This window comes from Eleutherodactylus coqui, chromosome 7 (assembly GCF_035609145.1).
Source record: "Eleutherodactylus coqui strain aEleCoq1 chromosome 7, aEleCoq1.hap1, whole genome shotgun sequence".
NCBI lineage: Eukaryota > Metazoa > Chordata > Amphibia > Anura > Eleutherodactylidae > Eleutherodactylus > Eleutherodactylus coqui.
In genome coordinates this window covers 144,456,042-144,475,935 of record NC_089843.1, presented here as the reverse complement: position 1 = coordinate 144,475,935, position 19,894 = coordinate 144,456,042, and positions in this window count along the sequence as shown.

Genomic DNA, 19,894 nt, shown 5'->3' with positions numbered 1-19,894 from the left:
CAAGATTTCCACCTCTTAGCTATGACGAGTTTCGCAGCTAGTAGGAAATGGCATATCCAGTTTTGGTATTGTCGAGAAATGCTATCACACTCCAGAGGTAGGAGGGCTTAGGGCTCATGTCCACGGGGAAAATAAGAATTAAAATCCGCAGCGGATTTTAACTCTTCTCGCGCGCGGATCCGCACCCCATAGGGATGCATTGACCACCCGCGGGTAGATAAATACCCGCGGATCGTCAATAAAAGTGATTTAAAAAAAAATGGAGCATGAAAAAATCTGGACCATGCTCCATTTTTATGCGGGTCTCCCGCGGGGACGGCTCCCGCGGGCTTCTATTGAAGCCTATGGAAGCCGTCCGGATCCGCGGGACGCAAAAATCATATTTTACTTACACGCTCCGGTTCTTCTCTTCGGCGCCGCGCCATCTTCTCTCAGTCGCGGCCGGATCATTTTGCTTCGGCCCGGCGCATGCGCGGGGCACGTCACCGACGTCATCATGCACATCCGCCGAGCCGAAGAATGAAGATCCGGCCGCGACGAGAGAAGATGACGCCGCCGCGAAGAGAAGAAACGGAGCGGATGGGAGGTGAGTTTATTCTTATTTATTGTTATTTTCAGCGCTCATGTCCGCGGGGCAGGAGGGACCCGCTGCAGATTCTACATGTAGAATCCGTAGCGGGCCCGATTTTCCCCGTGGACATGAGGCCTTAATGTAGACTTCGACTTAGGGATAAGCCTGTTATAGTGTGTATGAGCCTACACACATCTCTGCAAAATATTTGAATTCGGGGACGTTCCCAAAAAATGTGATGTAAAGTACCCTCCTGGCCACAATTTCTTCAACACTCTTTACTCAACACAGAGAAACACCTCGCCAACCTAGTGGGGGTATAGTACCATTTTGTTAGAGCCTTTGTAGAGGGTTTGCAAAAGATTAGCAGATAAAGTGGATTTATTGGCCCACTCAAAGGACAACAAGCATTGATCTAGAGAAAGCTTCCTCTTCAGGTCACTCTCCCAATTTAATAGATGACTATTTTTTGTGTCCACTATGTCTCTGGAGAGGGCATTGCGGAATGTCCTGGTGAGGGACTTTTGTGAGGCAAGGCTTTTAGTGAGAAGGCATACCAATCCTGTCGGAAAGGTACAGCTCTCTAAGTGAGACCCATGGAGGACAGAATGTATTTGACAATAGACGTGAAAGTTAGTAGCAGGTAGATCAAATTTTTCTCTGAGTAGAAGAAATGGCAGAATACCCTTCCCATCCAAGAGGTTTGAGACAAACTTTATCCCTTTTTTCTGTGGAGTGTATAAATTTATATACGCATAAGTTCCAAGCCTGAAGAGTTGAGAGCACATAGGGGGAGACAGACCTCTCAGTCCTCCCTGTCTCTGGTGTAGGTATAAGATTGTGGCTGCTACTCTAGGTCTTTTATTTTTCCAAATAAAGCGCATCAGTTGTTTTTGAAATCCTGTTATAATAGATTGCGGGATTGGATAAGCTAAAGCATGAAAGAAATATAGAATTTTTGGTAGTATTAACATCTTGTACAGTATTACTCTACCAAACCAAGAGGGCTCCGTCTTCTCCAGACCCTCCAACTTCTTTTCAATAGAAGTAAGCAAGGGACCTAAATTAGCAGGTATAATATTCGATAATGATGGTATAATTGTATGCCTAGATATGGACTTGCGGATTTCCATTGGAATGAGAATCATTTTTGAATATCTGCTCTCAGCTTTGTGTCAATATTAATATCCCAAATTTGTGATTTATCTATTTTCAGATTGTAGTATGAAGCCTTGCTAAAAACAATGAAATAGTGTGCTTCACCATTCTCAAAGAGTTTAGTGGGTCATTTAAAGACAGGAGCACGTCGGTGGGGAAAAGCCCAATTTTGTGTTGTCTCTTCGCAATCGGGAAACCCTTGATCTCTGGGGTTATTCTTATTTGTTCCGCCAGTGGCTCCATAATCATTATAAATAGTAGTGGGGAAAGGGGGCACCCCTGGCGAGCTATATTTGTTTTATAAAAGGACGAGGAAAATGTTCTGTCTACCACCGAAGGGTGGCAAATGCAAATTCCCATTGAAGTCTGTCGAACGCCTTCTCCACATCCAAGGCAAGGAGGAAAGAAGGCGTCTGACTTGACCCCATAGATGCAATCAAATTGAGAGTCCTTCTTGTGCTATCTGAGGCCTGCCTCCACTTAGTAAATTCCACTTGATCCCTATGTATCACGTCCGAAAGAATTTCAAGAAGCCTCATGGCTAAAATCTTAGAATATATTTTGGTATCTGAAGTAAGAAGGGATATTGGCCTATACATTTGTAAGTGTTTTAAATTCTATTTTGTCAGGCAGATTGATGTGGATCTGCCTTGCTGCAAACTGGTTTGACTTTTGGTTAACTGTAAAGGCAGTACCTGGAAAACCCCGTTTTTACACTTGACCCCTCCAATCTAGATAAGGCCTTAGCTGCATGGTCTGCAAGTCATTACTCACCCAAATGTGCTTGCTGATGCTGCACTGGGATGAGGTACGGCACCTGATGGTGTGAACAGGTGTGTATCAGAGAACAGGCTGTGGTCAGAGCTGGCAGCCAAGATGCAATTTTGATGTGCAAGCAGAAGGTCATGGAAGGCAGCAGGTAATAATGAAGCCCAGCATACAGAGCCGAGGCCAGGGGGCACAGAAGTTAGATTTGTAAGGAACACAGACCAAAGGTCAGAACCGGAATATACAACTAATGTGGACTTTGTCACAATGACCAATAAAACCAATTCTTTAGGCATCCTCCATGAGGGGGAAATGCCTAATATAACAGGGTCTGACTGGTGTTCAGTGGGGTTCAGATTAGGGAGTGCACACTGTCCCTTTAAGAAAGGAAGTGGAAGTGCACATGAGTCGTACAGCTAGAGGAGTGGGAGTAGACAGATGAGGAAGTGCAGTGTGCAGTGAGTAATAGATGACGGTGCCCAGCTTCAGTCCCAAAAGCAGGTAAGCAGGGTGAACAGTGGCAGTGCACAGTGACTTATTCCTTAGGTTAGCTCTCTTGTCTGCCCTGCTGTCAACAGCATCCAGAGATCCGCTTCACAGTAGCCACATAGACCATAGGAAGCTATAATCTGGGTATGATTCATTGATTTCTATGTGCAGAGGTCATTGTGCAGGGAGGAAGAGGAGGTGAGATGTGACCATCACCCATTATGAATGTTGAATCCTGTTTTATCTACTGTGATGATAATGAGTAGAGATGAGCGAACGTACTCGTCCGAGCTTGATATTCGTGCGAATATTAGGGTGTTCGGGATGCTCGTTACTCGTAACGAGCACCACGCGGTGTTCCGGTTACTTTCAGTTTCCTCTCTGAGACGTTAGCGCGCTTTTCTGGCCAATTGAAAGACAGGGAAGGCATTACAACTTCCCCCTGTGACGTTCAAGCCCTATACCACCCCCCTGCTGTGAGTGGCTGGGGAGATCAGATGTCACCCGAGTATAAAAGTCGGCCCCTCCCGCGGCTCGCCACACATGCCTTGTGACTTAGCTGAGGGAAAGTGCTGCTGCTGGTGCTGCTGTAGGGAGAGCGTTAGGAGTCAGTGTAGGCTTCAAGAACCCCAACGGCCCTTCTCAGGGCCACATCTACTAGTGTGCAGTACTGTGTTAGCACAGTATTTATTTTTTTTTTTGTCCAAAATTGGATCTGCAGAGCATTGCGCCCAGCAATAGGGACAGAAGTGGGGGTTAGGCAGGGAGAGTGTTAGGAGTTAGTGTAGGCTTCAAGAACCCCAACGGTCCTTTCTAGGGCCACTTCTATCCGTGTGCAGTACTGTCCAGGCTGCTGTTAGCAGTGTTGCATTTTTTTTTTTTTTCTCAAAACCGTCTGTGCAGAGCATTGCACCCGGCATTAATACTACAGGGATAGAATTGTGTAGGCAGGGCCAGAAGACATTTATTATTCATTGAATACACGCAGTGGGGTCTTCCCTTTGCTAAAAAGGAAAAAAATTATATTTGGCCAGCTTGTGTCAGTCCTAAGGTCTCCGTGTACGTGTGTGCTGCGTGTACAACGTACAAAAATCAGACGCAACCAGCTACGCTTTACTGCAGGCTTGCGCCATTGTCTTTCCTGACTGGCAAATACCTGCTCTGCTAGAGTTAATAACTCTGCTACACTATACTTGTGTGACACTTTTTGAGGGCCACACTACAGTTCTAAAAGTTATTGTTCATTGAATATACGCAGTGGGTCCTTCCCTTTGCCAAAAAGGAAAAGAAATTATATTTGGCCTGCCTGTGTCAGTCCTAAGGTCTGCGTGTACGTGTGTGCTGCGTGTACTACGTACAAAAATCAGACGCAACCAGCTACACTTTACTGCAGCCTAGCGCCATTGTCTTTCCTGACTGGCAAATACCTGCTCTGCTAGAGTTAATAACTCTGCTACACTATACTTGTGTGACACTTTTTGAGGGCCACACCACAGATATTAAACTTCTTGTTTTTCATTGAATACACGCAGTGGGGTCTTCCCTTTGCAAAAAAGCGAAAACATTATATTTGGCCTGCAGGCTTGCGCCAATTTATTTCCTGCCTGGGAAATCAAATCACTGGTAATACAGCATGCTGAGGGGTAGGGGTAAGCCTAGAGGACGTGGACGTGGACGTGGCCGAGGACGCGGAGGGCCAAGTGAGGGTGTGGGCACAGGCCGAGCTCCTGATCCAGGTGTGTCGCAGCCGACTGCTGCGCGATTAGGAGAGAGGCACGTTTCTGGCGTCCCCACATTCATCGCCCAATTAATGGGTCCACGCGGGAGACCTTTATTAGAAAATGAGCAGTGTGAGCAGGTCCTGTCCTGGATGGCAGAAAGTGCTTCGAGCAAGCTATCATCCACCCACAGTTCTGCGCTGTCCAGTGCTGCAAATCCGAATCCTCTGTCTGCTGCTCCTCCTTCCTCCCAGCCTCCTCACTCCACTACAATGACACCTGCTCAGGAGCGGGAACACTCCCAGGAACTGTTCTCGGGCCCCTGCTTAGATTGGGCAGCAGCGGTTCCTCTCCCACCAGAGGAGTTTATCGTCACTGATGCCCAACCATTCGAAAGTTCCCGGGGTCCGGGGGAAGAGGCTGGGGACTTCCGCCAACTGTCTCAAGAACTTTCTGTGGGTGAGGAGGACGATGACGATGAGACACAGTTGTCTTGCAGTGAGGTGGTAGTAAGGGCAGTAAGTCCAAGGGAGCAGCGCACAGAGGATTCGGAGGAAGAGCAGCAGGACGATGAGGTGACTGACCCCACCTGGTGTGCAACGCCTACTCAGGACAGGTCTTCAGAGGGGGAGGCAAGGGCATCAGCAGGGCAGGTTGCAAGAGGCAGTGCGGTGTCCAGGGGTAGAGGCAGGGCCAGACCGAATAATCCACCAAGTGTTTCCCAAAGCACACCCTCGCGCCATGCCACCCTGCAGAGGCCGAGGTGCTCTAAGGTCTGGCAGTTTTTCACAGAGACGCCTGACGACCGACGAACAGTGGTGTGCAACCTTTGTCGCGCCAAGATCAGCCGGGGAGCCACCACCAACAGCCTCACCACCACCAGCATGCGCAGACATATGATGGCCAAGCACCCCACAAGGTGGGACGAAGGCCGTTCACCGCCTCCGGTTTGCACCGCTGCCTCTCCCCCTGTGCCCCAACCTGCCACTGAGATACAACCTCCCTCTCAGGACACAGGCACAACCGTCTCATGGCCTGCACCCACACCCTCACCTCCGCTGTCCTCAGCCCCATCCAGCAATGTCTCGCACCGCACAGTCCAGCCATCGCTAGCGCAAGTGTTGGAGCGCAAGCGCAAGTACGCCGCCACGCACCCGCACGCTCAATCGTTAACCGTCCACATAGCCAAATTTATCAGCCTTGAGATGCTGCCGTATAGGGTTGTGGAAACGGAGTCCTTCAAAGCTATGATGGCGGCGGCGGCCCCGCGCTACTCAGTTCCCAGTCGCCACTACTTTTCCCGATGTGCCGTCCCAGCCCTGCACGACCACGCCTCCCGCAACATTGTACGCACCCTCACCAATGCGGTTAGTGGCAAGGTCCACTTAACTACGGACACGTGGACAAGCACAGGCGGGCAGGGCCACTACATCTCCCTGACGGCACATTGGGTGAATTTAGTGGAGGCTGGGACAGAGTCAGAGCCTGGGACCGCTCACGTCCTACCCACCCCCAGAATTGCGGGCCCCAGCTCGGTGGTGGTATCTGCGGCGGTGTATGCTTCTTCCACTAAAGCACCCTCCTCCTCCTCCTCAACCTCTGTCTCGCAATCTAGATGTGTCAGCAGCAGCAGGACGTCGCCAGCAGTCGGTGTCGCGCGGCGTGGCAGCACAGCGGTGGGCAAGCGTCAGCAGGCCGTGCTGAAACTACTCAGCTTAGGAGATAGGAGGCACACGGCCCACGAACTGCTGCAGGGTCTGACAGAGCAGACGGACCGTTGGCTTGCGCCGCTGAGCCTCCAACCGGGCATGGTTGTGTGTGACAACGGGCGTAACCTGGTGGCGGCTCTGCAGCTCGGCAGCCTCACGCACGTGCCATGCCTGGCCCACGTCTTTAATTTGGTGGTTCAGCGCTTTCTGAAAAGCTACCCACGCTTGTCAGACCTGCTCGTAAAGGTGCGCCGGCTCTGCGCACATTTCCGCAAGTCCCACACGGACGCTGCCACCCTGCGCACCCTGCAACATCGCTTTAATCTGCCAGTGCACCGACTGCTGTGCGACGTGCCCACACGGTGGAACTCTACGCTCCACATGTTGGCTAGGCTCTATGAGCAGCGTAGAGCTATAGTGGAATACCAACTCCAACATGGGCGGCGCAGTGGGAGTCAGCCTCCTCAATTCCTTTCAGAAGAGTGGGCCTGGTTGGCAGACATCTGCCAGGTCCTTCGAAACTTTGATCAGTCTACCCAGGTGGTGAGCGGCGATGCTGCAATCATTAGCGTCACCATTCCTCTGCTATGCATCTTGAGAAGTTCCCTGCAAACCATAAAGGCAGCCGCTTTGCGCTCGGAAACAGAGCCGGGGGAAGACAGTATGTCGCTGGATAGTCAGAGCACCCTCCTGTCTATATCTCAGCGCGTTCAGGAGGAGGAGGAGGAGGATGAGGAGGAGGGGGAAGAGACAGCTTGGCCCACTGCTGACGGTACCCATGCTGGTTGCCTGTCATCATTTCAGCGTGTATGGCCTGAGGAGGAGGAGGAGGAGGAGGAGGAGGAGGATCCTGAAAGTGATCTTCCTAGTGCGGACAGCCATGTGTTGCGTACAGGTACCCTGGCACACATGGCTGACTTCATGTTAGGATGCCTTTCTCGTGACCCTCGCATTCAACGCATTCTGGCCACTACGGATTACTGGGTGTACACACTGCTCGACCCACGCTATAAGGAGAACCTTCCCAGTCTCATTCCCGAAGAGGAAAGGGGTTCGAGAGTGTTGCTATACCACAGGACCCTGGCGGACAAGCTGATGGTAAAATTCCCATCCGACAGCGCTAGTGGCAGAAGGCGCAGTTCCGAGGGCCATGTAGCAGGGGAGGTGCGTAGATCGAGCAGCATGTACAGCCCAGACAGTGCAACAGTCTTTAAGGGCCTGGCCAGCTTTATGGCTCCCCAGCAAGACTGTGTCACCGCTCCCCAGTCAAGGCTGAGTCGGCGGGAGCACTGTAAAAGGATGGTGAGGGAGTACGTAGCCGATCGCACGACCATCCTCGGTGACGCCTCTGCCCCCTACAACTACTGGGTGTCGAAGCTGGACACGTGGCCTGAACTAGCGCTGTATGCCCTGGAGGTGCTTGCTTGTCCTGCGGCTAGCGTCTTGTCGGAGAGGGTGTTTAGTGCGGCTGGGGGAATCATCACAGATAAGCGTACCCGCCTGTCAACCGACAGTGCCGACAGGCTAACACTCATCAAGATGAACAAAGCCTGGATTTCCCCAGACTTCTCTTCTCCACCAGCGGACAGCAGCGATACGTAAGCAATACGTAGGCTGCACCCGCGGATGGAAGCTACGTTCTCTCTCACCATCCAAAATGGGGACATTTCTGCTTCATCAATCTGTGTCTAATATTCCTCCTCCTCCTCCTCCTGCTCCTCCTCCTGAAACCTCACGTAATCACGCTGAACGGGCAATTTTTCTTAGGGCCACAAGGCTCACTCATAATTTTTCTAAACAATTTTTAGATGTTTCAATGCTCTGAAAAGCGTTGGAACTTTAACTTGAACAAATTTTTCGTTAAACTGGGCTGCCTCCAGGCCTAGTTACCACTTAAGCCACATTAACCAAAGCGATTAATGGGTTTCACCTGCCCTCTTGGTTGGCCATGGCCAATTTTTTTCAGGTACATTAGTACTGTTGATACAGCAATTTTTGTGGGCCCTCGCCTACAGTGTAATCAAATAAATTTTTAGCCCACCTGCATTAAGCACGACATTACTACCTCAGCTGTGTTGGGCAATGCAATGGGATATTTCTATGTACCGCCGGTGGCTTCCTGGCACCCACCCATGCTGTAGGTGCACACGGAGTTTTTACTACATCTGTACACTTGAAAAGAACCCCAGTCTGACTGGGGCATGCAGTGTGGGCCGAAGCCCACCTGCATTAAGCACGACATTACTACCTCAGCTGTGTTGGGCAATGCAATGGGATATTTCTATGTACCGCCGGTGGGTTCCAGGGAGCCACCCATGCTGTAGGTGCACACGGAGTTTTTACTACATCTGTACACTTGAAAAGAACCCCAGTCAGACTGGGGCATGCAGTGTGGGCCGAAGCCCACCTGCATTAAGCACGACATTACTACCTCAGCTGTGTTGGGCAATGCAATGGGATATTTCTATGTACCGCCGGTGGCTTCCTGGCACCCACCCCTGCTGTGGGTCCACAGGGAATTATAAATGCATCTGTGTCCACTTGTAAAGAACCCCAGTCTGACTGGGGCATGCAGTGTGGGCCGAAGCCCACCTGCATTAAGCACGACATTACTACCTCAGCTGTGTTGGGCAATGCAATGGGATATTTCTATGTACCGCCGGTGGCTTCCTGGCACCCACCCCTGCTGTGGGTCCACAGGGAATTATAAATGCATCTGTGTCCACTTGTAAAGAACCCCAGTCTGACTGGGGCATGCAGTGTGGGCCGAAGCCCACCTGCATTAAGCACGACATTACTACCTCAGCTGTGTTGGGCAATGCAATGGGATATTTCTATGTACCGCCGGTGGGTTCCAGGGAGCCACCCATGCTGTAGGTGCACACGGAGTTTTTACTACATCTGTACACTTGAAAAGAACCCCAGTCAGACTGGGGCATGCAGTGTGGGCCGAAGCCCACCTGCATTAAGCACGACATTACTACCTCAGCTGTGTTGGGCAATGCAATGGGATATTTCTATGTACCGCCGGTGGCTTCCTGGCACCCACCCCTGCTGTGGGTCCACAGGGAATTATAAATGCATCTGTGTCCACTTGTAAAGAACCCCAGTCTGACTGGGGCATGCAGTGTGGGCCGAAGCCCACCTGCATTAAGCACGACATTACTACCTCAGCTGTGTTGGGCAATGCAATGGGATATTTCTATGTACCGCCGGTGGCTTCCTGGCACCCACCCCTGCTGTGGGTCCACAGGGAATTATAAATGCATCTGTGTCCACTTGTAAAGAACCCCAGTCTGACTGGGGCATGCAGTGTGGGCCGAAGCCCACCTGCATTAAGCACGACATTACTACCTCAGCTGTGTTGGGCACTGCAATGGGATATTTTTATGTACCGCCGTTGGGTTCCAGGAAGCCACCCATGCTGTCGGTCGACAGGGACTTCACAATAGGGAGTTGTACCTGCCTGTGTCTATGAATTAAAAAGCCCGGTCTGACTGGGGCATGCAGAGACACCTTGACAGAATGAATAGTGTGTGGCACATAGGTTCCCCATTGCTATGCCCACGTGTGCAGCTCCTGATGGAGGTGGCACAGGATTCTATTTCTCATTGCTTCTGTACAGCATTGTGGGCTATCGCCCCGCCACTTTTAAAGAGGGTCGCTGCCTAGCCGTGCCAACCTCTGCAGTGTGTGCCTGCGGTTCCTCCTCATGGCAGACGCACTTCTAAATAGACATGAGGGTGGTGAGGCATTAGGGCAGCTGAAGGCTGCGCAGGGACACTTTGGTGTGCGCTGTGGGGGGGAGGGGGGGCGGTTGGGCAGCATGTAACCCAGGAGAAGTGGCAGTGGAGTGTCATGCAGGCAGTGATTGTGCTTTGTTGGAGGTAGTGTGGTGCTTAGCTAAGGTATGCCATGCTAATGAGGGCTTTTCAGAAGTAAAAGTTTTTGGGAGGGGGGGGGGGCCCACTCTTGCCGCTATTGTGGCTTAATAGTGGGACCTGTGAACTTGAGATGCAGCCCAACATGTAGCCCCTCGCCTGCCCTATCCGTTGCTGTGTCGTTCCCATCACTTGCTTGAATTGCCCAGATTTTCACACAAGGAAACCTTAGCGAGCATCGGCGAAATACAAAAATGCTCGGGTCGCCCATTGACTTCAATGGGGTTCGTTACTCGAAACGAACCCTCGAGCATCGCGAAAAGTTCGTCCCGAATAACGAGCACCCGAGCATTTTGGTGCTCGCTCATCTCTAATAATGAGATGACTGCTGAAAAGTGATTTCTCTGGAACAGGATGTATCATCAAAGAGATCTCTGAATTGTTCTATTTATGCATAGTAATAGGAAACCTCCTAAAGTGTCTCCAATGATATGGTCTCTGTTTGGATTCTGCACTTTCATTTATCTTCTTTTTAACGTGCCTTATTCCAATTTTTCCCAAGTTCTCTGTAACATATGGCTATCCTACTGTATTAATTTCCCTAAGTAATTTGTCATAATTTGGATTATGGATATTTAATCTCTACATTATTAGCCTAATTAATTACACTATATATGAGTATAGACCTCGATACTTATCCTCATGTACTCCACTAGTAATGAGCTAGAGACTATGAATAGGCAAACAATTGGTATACCGTATGTTGGAGAGGCAAGACTTTAAAGTGAAGTCAAAGTGTAAAAAGTGGGGATTGGATTCCCCAAAAGGTTGACAATCTTGAGTAATTGCAGTTCTTGGCATTTATGTTTCTTGCTGGAAATGCCATACCTTTGGAACTACTGTCCTTGTTCTATATTCTGCTCATATTTCCCTTGAGGATGCTCTTTGCAGAGAAGAAGTGAGGAGGAGAATAGAAAATGCATTACCCTCATTAAAGGCAGTGGCTATACGGGTTAATTAAAAATGAGAGAAATAGATAGACAGTAAGTAAAACAAATCATGGGATGAGCTTTTCCCATATAAATCCTGGATACAAATCTAAGATTACATTCATGCCTCTCCGCTTCCATAAACTCCCAAGTTTTACAGCAGCAATTTCCAAGAGAGGCAGAAAACAAAATTGCAAATCATTAAACTGCCGATGAAATTTCATGCAAAACAATCCTTACAACAGTTTAATTAAAAACACAATAACATAGTAATGAAGAAACATTATAACTACTAGACGGCACTGAATAAAACGAGATATCAGATTTGCTTTCCTTTAAATAGAAATCTGAGGAGAAATCAGTATATTGCAAATGGCTAGAAGATATCCAGCATGATATCAAAGCATTTTGCTCTACCATTAAGCATTCTGCCGGCATGGCAATTAGCAACAGGGCAAAGCTGTGAGCTACAGCTGCATATAGATGCTTAACTTCCCCCGAGGAATGGCTTGAATCAATAGAATGTTTTTTTTTTTTCAAAAACATAGAGTAATGCCAAGAAACTGAGTAATGTCTGTGGAAAATGTTTCAAATTATTAGCGAAGTAAAGCCTCTGAGACTTCACAGCTGAATGACGATTGTCTAAATGTCAAGCTGCGCATTGCTAAGAACGCAATACACATAAGGCTTAGTGGGCTTGAGATTTTTTGGCTGGAAGATTGAATTAAAGGACCCATATTGGCTTGAAATTAATGACCTGATTTATTACATACATGTATAATTAGCTGCTAAGGATGTGCATCCAAGCTCCTATTTGTTTGATTGTCACTATGGCTACAGAAACCAAGGACTTAGTATGGGATGAAAAACATCCCAAATTCCGGCCAACAAAACATGCATCCTATTCCCACTACCGGTAAATAGCAATTACATCTTACTGTGTATCCGGTAGTAGAAGCTACAGAAGAATTTCTCCTACAGAGCCACCATGGTTATTTATGTAGTGCAAGGATTTCTAGTAGTTACCATGGGGGAACCCTTCAAAAATGTTTCCGCTTCCTTGGAATCTCTCTTCATTAATACCTCGAAGAAGCTTCTTACCAGAGTTACATTCTGAGCTTTCTTAACTAATTAGCTTGGCTCCTTTCAAGCATTCTTTAGTAGACTAAGATTAGTGTGCATCTTCATCTGTAAAAGGCTAGTGGCACACGAGTGTAAAAGAAACCCAAAAAGAACATTTTTTCATACATCTGCACTTTCACATACCATCTGTATGCAGTTCATGTGTCTGTTTTTTTACTTCAGTATGTCATCCATTTTTCACATCTGCAAAAAAAATGGAAATGGGCCCAATTCTTTTTTTCTGCATCTCTTATGAAATGTAGACAGCACACAGACTGTACATGGATGGCATCTGAACGCCGTCCACTGACTTAAATGGGCAAGTCTTATCCACAAACTACATCAGAATAGTCATGAGATTTTTTTTGTAATCTGTATGTCCGTGTAAAAAAACTGATGTGTGTCTTGACTCATTGACTAGTATGGCGCCAAATCTAGTCCATTTTTTACTTAGACAGCATGGAGACTGAAGATATGCTCCTCTGTCAGAGGCCGAATTGACTTCATTTGCTACTACTGTCTTTTGGGGAAGCCCAGAGAATGAGCTCTAGGATTCCAAGGTATCGTATAGAAACACTGATTCCAGGGTTTGTCTTATTTTGGATGGCATCCTGCGCAGTACCTTCTGTGGATACCCTCCTGTATAATATACTGTGCACATATATAACCATAGTAATCATATAACAGTGCCATACGCTGACCAAATAACACTTCCATACTTGTGGCTAAATAACAATACTATACAGATGTCACTACCAGTATACACTGCAATATACTATGGGTTGCCCAAGTAGTAATGCCACACAGTATTTAATGAAATAACATCATATAGTGTTTGTAGGAGTGCAGTATGCAGGATGGCATGCAGAGGCCTACAGACAGGCACCCTGGAACCTGAGAGAGGGTTAACAACTGGGGGTATGGCAGAAACTAAAGATAAAAGTGTCAGTTACTGCCACATTCAGGGAAAAGAAAGCTGGCTGCTGGCCAGAGTGAGAGGCGGACCAGTTTGGGCCTGTCATCGAGTCTAAAAGAGGAGGACGCCCTCTAGACACCCTGAGTGGGGTTAGTGATGGTGACCCTGCGGATTATGAACTCTGGACATTTGTAAGCTGTTGTGTATTATACAAATTTGCTGTGGTATGCAAATAAATGCTGGTAGAAGCCAGTTTTAAAGAAATGGCAAGTCTCCTGGAGCCTGTATGCATGTGTCGTGTCCATTACGGTCCTAGAGGTTGGCGATGCTACAGGTGAGTTACCCCAACTTGCCACATGCTATGCAAAAAGTAATATAATAAAAGTGCATTATAATGTCCAAGCAACACTGCTATATAGTTCATATTAAAATTCGTGGTGTTCACTAGTACCAGGCCATGTGAGATGTCCAGTTCAGGATGCTCACTCATGTGCCCTTAAGGCATATGTCAGCCTTTTTTTTTTTTTACAGACGGCCGATATACATTACCATCTGATGCATTGGATTCCAATGCATCAGTTCAGATGGGCCTATTCCTGCAGCAGAAAAGTGCCAATATAGCGCTGGGCACTTTAACGCCGGGCCGGAAAGATAGTCCTGGAACTATCTTTCTGGCTAGAATACGTTGGCAGCTGCATAGACTCTTATGGGAGCCTATGACAGCTGCCGGAGAAGGGAGGTAGGAGGGAGTTTAGCAGCGTGACTGCTAAACTCCCTCCTCCTTCTCTCCTCCTCTCCGCTCCTTGCCAGTTATTTGTAATGGGAGGGCCGGGACGGGGGCAGAGCTTGTTGCCCTGATCCACCCCCTCCCATTGCTGGCTGCCGGCAAGGGACGGAGAGGGGGCAAGAGCTTAGCACACTAGCTCCCAGCCCATCCCGCCTTCTTCCCTTGCTGACAGCTGGCAAGGGAGAGGGAAGGCGGAGACAGTTTAGTAGAGCTAAACTATCTTCCCCCACCTGATGGCATTGCGGGCTCGGTGTATATGCGGTAGGCTTGGGCCACCTGAACAGACAGACAAACGTTAGATTTGTGCATCCGTTCACAGATTTTTACGTCGCAGGCGAACGTAAAAACGACGATGCCTGTGTGAAAGAGCCCTTATGATGCTACCAGTTGTATTTAATGCATATAGTCAGTTATGTGCACTTTTGGACAATAAATGTAAGTGTAATGAAAATACATTGTATTCTCAAATCCCGTTACTTATTCAAAACCACAGTCAACAGAATGAAAAATTATTTCTGAGAATCCGAAGGACATTCCATAATTATTATCCTCACATCCACTAGGAATTCTTCTTAGACCAGTGCGAAGTGCCATTTTGGTCTAGTAGCGACTTTCCCAACATCTACATGCTAGGAGGCAGTAGCTATTCTAAATGACACCACAAGTGGCATCTACATCTACAGATTCTACCTATAACAGCTATTATATTTATGGTGGCACAATTAATGAAGGTCAATGAGACACAATAGCTTCATCACTGATCATTTCCTGCATTCACACTGGCTGATTACATAGAAATGGGCAATTTGTGATAATAATTAACAGTTTTAGGTTAAGCAGGCATGAATGTAACATTTGAAGCTTTTACTTTCCTGCACAATCTCATCCAGCAGAGGAGATAATGATGTATTCAACATGTCAAAAGGAAGGCCAAGTGTGTAAAGGTTCAATAGCCTGGAGTATTTTGTCCTTTGTCTGATATATGGTAATTCATTTGGTGTGTATGTTCCGTTTTCACCTACTGGATAAACAATTTAGGCACACAGACAGTACTATAACTACTAGACATGGGGAAAATTAAATATAAGCCAAAGCAAAAACTAAAATGAGTGTCCTAATTTTGATAAGAAGCAAATAAAGCCCATTCTGCAGACATTATTACTGGGGTTGTTATGTATGCAACGGGGGAGTCTGAAGACTATGCCTTAAGTTTCTGCAGATTATACAGAAACAATTTCACTTCTCCGCTCCACTCCTCATTTACACTTAGATTGCTTTGTTCCACGCTTCATTACTTCAGATGTGCTTTCATTCGCATGGTAGTCCCGGACTGTTCAGGATCCCTTAGTCTCCCTTTACCAGTTCAGCATTACATTTGATTGCAGATGATATGTATATATTACATTTCACAAAAGTTTTTACAAAATGATGATAACACGATAAAATTGTAATAGAATAGGAATAAAAAAAAACCCACTGTAAACAATATGGGGCATCTAATCCTGAATACTGTAGATTGTAGTTTTTATAAAAAACCAATTGGTTTGAGAAAAGCTATTCGAAGAATGTAGGGTAAATAACTGATGTAAAATTAAACCAGTTGTTCCACAAAAATAGTAGCTACCCTGGAACCTCCTGGCTTTTGTGACCACTGTATAGGGAATGTAGCATTAGAAGAAATGGCCAACCATGTAAAAATGGACAGCCATGTCTGCTGGAGCCACTCACACTTATTGGCTCTCTACTCAATGAAGGGGGTCCCAAAGAGTAAACTTTCTTCTATGATGTTGATATACACTAATAGAGCCTGTCACAAATGAGGATAATGGTGCTATAAAGGAGCAAAGCAAATCAGTTATATTGTATCATTGCATAAGGTGGTTTGCTAACCTACAGCAAAAGAGAGAAAAACAAAGACTGAAAGAACGCAAAAGAGAGAGAACGACGGTGAACAACGGTTAAGATATGCTAAGAGTAAGAGTCTCATAAGCTGTAATACTGCAGACCTTACACCTGAATACAATGCCGATGTGATGCACTCTGAACCAGAATGCACAATGACTTTGAGTACTCACAGAAGACGTCCTATGGACCCTTGTTTTTATTCTCTATCTTTTTCAGGCTTTTATGGTGTCTTCCAGCTAATTCTTGCCTCTATGTAGAGTTTATGTCCCAGATATCTTTGTCTCCTCTGAAAATAATAGCACCACACACTGTGCCCCTGAAATTAATTATAATACACTGAGCCTCGGAAGTAATCTTTTTTTCTCTCTATCCAGGTCCAAACTGCCATGAAGACTTCTTCCAGCCATAACTTGTTTCTACACAATCTCCCCATCCTGTTACTAACCCAAATGCCCCTCTCAGTGCCTCCTATACAATAACAGTTCCCACCTCATAATAATAATGCCCCCTTTATGGCCCCACAGTAATTACTTGCCCTTTGTGGTCTCACAGTAATTGGTTACTCTTTATGGCCCTCAAATAATTGGCTCTCCCTTTTGTGGCCCCACAGTAATTTGGTCGACCCTAGCTGGCTTACTGTAGTAAAATAAAAAATTTACTATGTTCACCTCTTTGGCTCTTTTCAGTGGGTCCAGTTGCCATCCCCCAAGTCTCAGCTCACCTAGTTATGCTGAGGCCATTGATTGGCTGCAGAAGTCACATACTCAGATCATGTGACCGTGCTACCATAAAAAGTGAACAAATCCCATGGGACAGTAAGAGGAGTGGCTGAACGGAGCCAAAGAGGGTGAGTATAGTAAAGTTTTATTTTGAGCCACAGACTGGGTGACTGGGAGAGGGAACCTGAAACTTGTGTGCCTCTCAGAAAATTCAGTTGACTTGACAGGTCTATTAACAGAAGAATCATAGAATGATAGAGTTGGACAGGACCTCCAGGGTCATCGGGTCCAACCCTCTGCTCAGTGCAGGATTCACTAAATCATCCCAGACAGATATTTGTCCAGCCTTTGTTTGAAGACTTCCATTGAAGGAAAACTAACCACCTCCCATGGTAACCTGTTCCACTCATTGAGACAGCTGTTACAACTGTGTTCTATGGCAGGAGCTTTGCCATCAGGAAGGTAAATATGCACCTGTTTGTCATTTGGTCAGAAGGCCAGAGGAATTGCCAGAACAGAGACATATGATGTCAGTGGCTGTTTTCCCAGTAATCTTTTCTCTGGTTCACAACCAAGAAGTGTCAAGTGTGTATCCAGACATGTTTCTGTACATTGAAACGAATCGTGAAATTTCTTTTGAGACTGATTTTGGAACCATGCACAGCAAACTTTTAATATGTGAGGAACTTAATGCAAAGTTTATGCTTGGAAGAAATTTTCCTCATTTCTGGCAGTTGTGGCACAAGTCCTTTCCAGAGCGAATTGTTTAAAGGGAATGTGCACCTGCAGCGACTGTGTCTGGAGACAAGCAAGTATTCTGTGATGTGGCGTATGATTGAAATCTGTTTTATGATACTGAACCTGATGAAAATAACTTACCACATGTATTTGATGCGCACTTGCAGAATGATGTGGGTTTTGTGTGTGACACAGTCAGTTCAAGTGAATGCAGTGTGTGAACCAGCTTCACTCCCTTATCAGTGTTTAGCTAAAAATGTCAGTGCACATCTTGTAGCAATTCAAGCCTGCTGACCTCTTTCCCCCCCCCCCCCAACAGTAATTTAGGGACCATAAAGCTTTCACTCCGCTATCAGTGCCTAGACAAAAAAAGTTTGTTTGCTGTTGCAGAATTCCTTTTAAGTGCGAACCAATCACAACCATAGCTGTGCCTTGTCATAAGTATGTATGTTATAAGTGTGTATAAATATCCATGCCTCTTCAGATCCAATCCATTTAAGCCTGAAGAAGAACCCTGCGTTGGTTCGCAAGCTCGCTATTATTACATCATAGGCAATGATGAGGCAGCTCTCACTCACACCCATTCATGAATTCATGAATGGGTGTGAGTGAGAGCTGCCTCTGATTGGCTCAGCGCTGAGCCAATCAGGGGCAGCTCTAACTCACACCCACTGCAGGCCGGGCGCGCTGAACTCCGTCTGCCGGGACAAGGTGAGTATATATATATTTTTTTTATTTTTACACATTTCTGGATGAATTGCAGGGAAGGGCTTATATATTTAAGCCCTTCCCGACAATTCATCCCGCGATCGCCCGCAGTGCATTGCTTTCAATGGAGCCGGCTGTATTGCTGGCTCCATTGAATTCAATGCGCTGGAGAGCTCCGGCCCGTTTCTATTGAAACGCGGCTAGGAGCAGTTTTTTCGGGCGATTTTTCGGCCCCGGTCACGCGATTTGCGGATGCGCATCCGTCATGCGATCCGCAAATCGCGGCAAAAAACGCCCGTGTGACTAAGGCCTCAGGGTGCGTTCAGACGAGCGTATGCGCTAATCTGCGCGTACATGCACGCGTTTGAACGTGCGCACAAAAATGCGCATGAACGAAGGTCCGTGCTTTACTTATGCGTGTTAGCAAATGTGATTTTGGCTGCATGGAGCGCATGTAGATGCGCTTCATACCTTGAGCTGTATCAGCATCCCAGCCAATATACACGGCGCCAGTAGTTTAAGTATTGATAGTTGTGAGACGCACGATTTTTCGCGCCCCAGCAAACTTTTGATTACTAAGTTTCTTCCTTTATATAACAGGCTGCACATCGTTTATTGGTGTTTACAACCAAACACATCCGGAACACAACATGGAGTTCTGTATGCCAAGGGAAAGATACAAAAGCATTTAGCTTAAGAATAAAAAAAAAAAAAAAATTTACATTGCTGTCTATTGGGTCGTTCACACCACCGGACTCGCGTGCAGCGTGTCCCATAGGAGCCAATGCTAAGAGCAGAGCAGTACAGACCAAACTGCCACGCATGTCCTTTCTTCGTTGCTGCGCGCATTCGCACGCAGTAAAAACACGCCCATGTGAACACTTCATAGGAACTCCATGGTTTTAAATAGGCGTGCAGTTTTGTGCGCGCGTATTTGCACGCAAAAACACGCTCGTCTGAACGAGGCCTTACACAGAAAAATAAAAATGTAATAGGTCATGGAATACGGGAATGCAAATACGTTTTTTAAAGATCTTTGTTTGTGCTAAAGTAATAAAAAAACAAAAACATAAACTTGGTATCATCATTATCATATTGACCCACAGAATAAATTTAATGTCATTTATACCATATAGTCAATATAAAATGAATAAAAATGAAAAACAAACATTTTTCCTAAATTTCCATATTTTATTCATCCGTCACCCCAAAAATGATTAAAATGTCAAATGGGCTCCAATGGAAACTACAACACATCGCTCAGAAACAAGACCTCACACAGCTCCGTCGGCAAAAAATAACAACCTTATGGCTTGGGGTGAAGCAAATACAATTTTATTGTTTTAAAGTATTTTTTTTGTATAAAGGTAGTGACATAAAAAAAACTCCATACATTTGGTATTGCTGTAATTGTAATGACCAACAGAATAAAGTTAACATGTTGTTTATACTGTACATTAAAAATGCAATGGTGGAACTTTTTTTTTTTCCATCCCACCCCTTAAAAAAAATTTAAAAGCTAAACAATACATAATAAATCCTAAAGAGGTGTCATGAAAAAAAATATAACTTGTCCTGCAAAAACAAGCCCTCCTATGGGTATGGTGAGGGAAAAAATAAAAAATGTTATGGTTAAGATGCAAAATAGGCAAGTCACTAAGAAGTTAAAGTAAATCCTTTAGGTGGGACTGAAATTCCTAATGTACCAACTATCTT